Raw genomic sequence first — 3138 nt, 5'->3', positions numbered from 1 at the left:
ATTATGGTAACCTTTTTTTTTCCTTTTAACATGATTTGAAGAGATTTATTGCTTTCACTGTTGTGTTTTGACTGATTTTACTCTATTCTATTTTGTTTGATAGTATCAAGTCTGACGGTATAGGCAAGGTACCTTCAAGACAATGAGATTCACTATTATATCCATTCTTGTTTGACTATTATCGTCTTTGAAGTTCTGTAATGTCTCCAATGTTTCATTTTTATTGACTTTGTTCTGTACTGTTTTATTCACTTTTATTATAGCTGATGATATAGGCAATTCTTTTGAAGATATCAAGAGGCATTGTGGTAACCACTGTTGATCACTTTGTATTCTGTTTTTACATCATGTACTATATCTATCCTTTTGATTTGACTGACTCTATTTTGTTTTGTCACATTTGGTTTTATTCTTTTCAGAAAAAGTAATAAGAACTGTAGGAGTAATAAAACCCAAAATGTGTAATTGTTATTGTAAAAAAGAGGAAAATAAAGTTCTCTAAAGGATATAACTTCATGTATGTTTAAGTATGTAAGACAGACAACCATATTACTAATATTTTGTTGGATCATTGAACAGAGCTGTTTGCTATCTCACTGCTTGAATGTTCATTTTGTATCCTTTACTTTTGTAACTTGAACAACTATTTCTAAGATGACAATATGTAATTTATTGACTTGTGATTGCTTACTGTTTTTCGTTTTGAAATTCTGGATTGCTTCTACCTTTTTTTCTGTTTTGCTCTTCTTCTCTTCAAGTACAATTTTTTAAAAATTTAAAAAACTGAAATTATTTCCAAAAGATGCTTTATTTGAATATTCTCCAACTCTAACCTTTAAAAACAGTATGAGATATACAAGTTCTTACAAGCAATAAAGATGTGTACTTTCAAAACAACAACATACTGTCTATCACAGTTTAATTGTGTTGCTATCATCTCATTTTCTTAAATTTCATATGATACAGAAGAAATTAGAGATTAAAAATCTACTAAAATGCAGTCTGAATATATGTACATTTTAATACTGCACTAGAATGAGTCCTTTTTAAAGAATAGAGTCTCATTTCAATTGCAATTTTCTACCATTATACCACTAAGCCAGAAACATTAGAACACAGCAGTGATCAGAAACATTTTAGAGACCATGTACACAAACTGCAACTCCATATCCACTTATAGAAAAGTGATCACACCCAAATTAAACCTGAATACTGAAGTTTTACTTTAGATAAAACAACTTATATATTACAAGAAAAACCTAATAACGGAGATTCCAGACATCATGCTTGCATTTCAAACAGTGATAAAAACATCATGATGAAGCACTTGTACCAAGGCTCATTACCACCGACTTACATTTTGGGAAGGCATACAAATTTTTGTTTTTAAGTTTCTGACACAATGTTTAATTAAATATATATGAATATATTTAGTGATGACGTGTGTGTGTATATATATGTATATACAGATATATATGTATATGTTATTTTGCAAACTTTCCAATTCTATAACAGATTAGAAAAGTTTTTGGAAGACATACATGAAGTCCATTATTGCAACAGTTTCTTTAAGGTAATTTTCAAAAGCAACATACTTAGAAAAATATGCTTATTTTAAAATCAACAAGTGTACCCAGATTGTATTTAAATGCATTTTAATTAAAAGGAATATGAACATATAAAGTTACATAATAAAATAAAATTTTGAGTTACAGGAATGCTATACATTTTGGCAGATTAGTTTTTCAAAATAATAGTTCTCCTGAAGAGCAGGGAATGGTTGTTATTAAGAAATACCTTGTAAAATTTGGTTCCATAATCATTTGTTATGTGCAAACAGCTTGTAATGTTATCTTAAAAGTCTATTGCTCTGGGGAAATACTAAATGGAATATAGACTAAAATATATTTTCCAGATAAATGATTATAGACCAAATTGTTATGACAGAAATTGTATATGATGAATTTGGTTTAGTATTACACAGGGAACCATAGAACATATTCTTATTAGTTAGCCCCGAATTTTGTTAGGCTATAAGAAGTATCTATATATTTACAAAACTGCTGAGAGTTTGGGAAGAAGAGAGTTTTATAAAAAAAGAAAAATTACTTAGTATTTAAAATATTTATAGGAATAGGCATTAGAAGTAAATTGATTGCCAAGCATGTATGAGGCCTGAGTTCAATTCTTAATCCCACAAATCAATAATAAATAAATAAATGTTATACATAAATAAATAAATGTTAGAATTGAAAAATAAAATTGATTACACTTAAATATTTTAATTATAATATAAACATGTAACATAAAGATGAAATTGAATTGTTATTACTTGAGTGATTCCTATTAAATTCTATAGTTATACAAATGTTGGATCATATACAATTGTCAATTGACTTATTTAAAATATCTTTACAATCTGAAACTAACCTTCTCAAACTTACAGTCACACAGTTTCTTTCTAAGAGGTACTGCTGAGTTCAATCTTAGCACACATTGAGTCCTTGGTTTCTCAGTTGTCCCTCCCAGAAAGAGTATCAATCAATTAGAGACATCATGGCTGTTGTTTAATGTGACCATCTGTCCACTTAGAAATTGAATCTGATGAAAAGTTATTTCACACAGCCTGGCACACAGCTGCCAGATGGCAAAAATCTCTGATCACTGTGACCCATCTCAAATTTAAACAATAGGACTAATAACAAAAATTGATACATTTACATTTATATATTTTATTTAAGATTGAAACATAGCAATTAAAAACTTCTGACAAAGTCAGTGGTTGAGTTTTATTTTGGTTAGACAGTTGGACATGTGCACCCAAATCATGATTTTTTGTGTGTTTCTCAGATCTGCGGAGAACTCTGTTCCCAGTTATTAAATTGTGATGTGTTGCAAATTCTTAATTTATGACAGGAAGGTAGATAAATAAGTACACAGAATTTTGGGGGAGTTCATTGTTAGTAAAAGGTGAAGTACTTGAATACTGTGGGGGACTTGTGTTCCCCCAGTTGTTAAATTGCAATGAGTTGCAAATTCTTGATTTCTGATACATCAGCAGATAGGTTGGTGGCTAGAAATAGAGAGACATAGATTCATACATATATTCATATATACAATATTTCACTAATCTTTCTA

The sequence above is a fragment of the Cavia porcellus genome, unplaced genomic scaffold, assembly GCF_034190915.1.
Source record: "Cavia porcellus strain 051 isolate PalLab524CR breed Dunkin Hartley unplaced genomic scaffold, mCavPor4.1 scaffold_21, whole genome shotgun sequence".
Lineage (NCBI taxonomy): Eukaryota > Metazoa > Chordata > Mammalia > Rodentia > Caviidae > Cavia > Cavia porcellus.
This window is presented reverse-complemented; position numbering follows the sequence as displayed.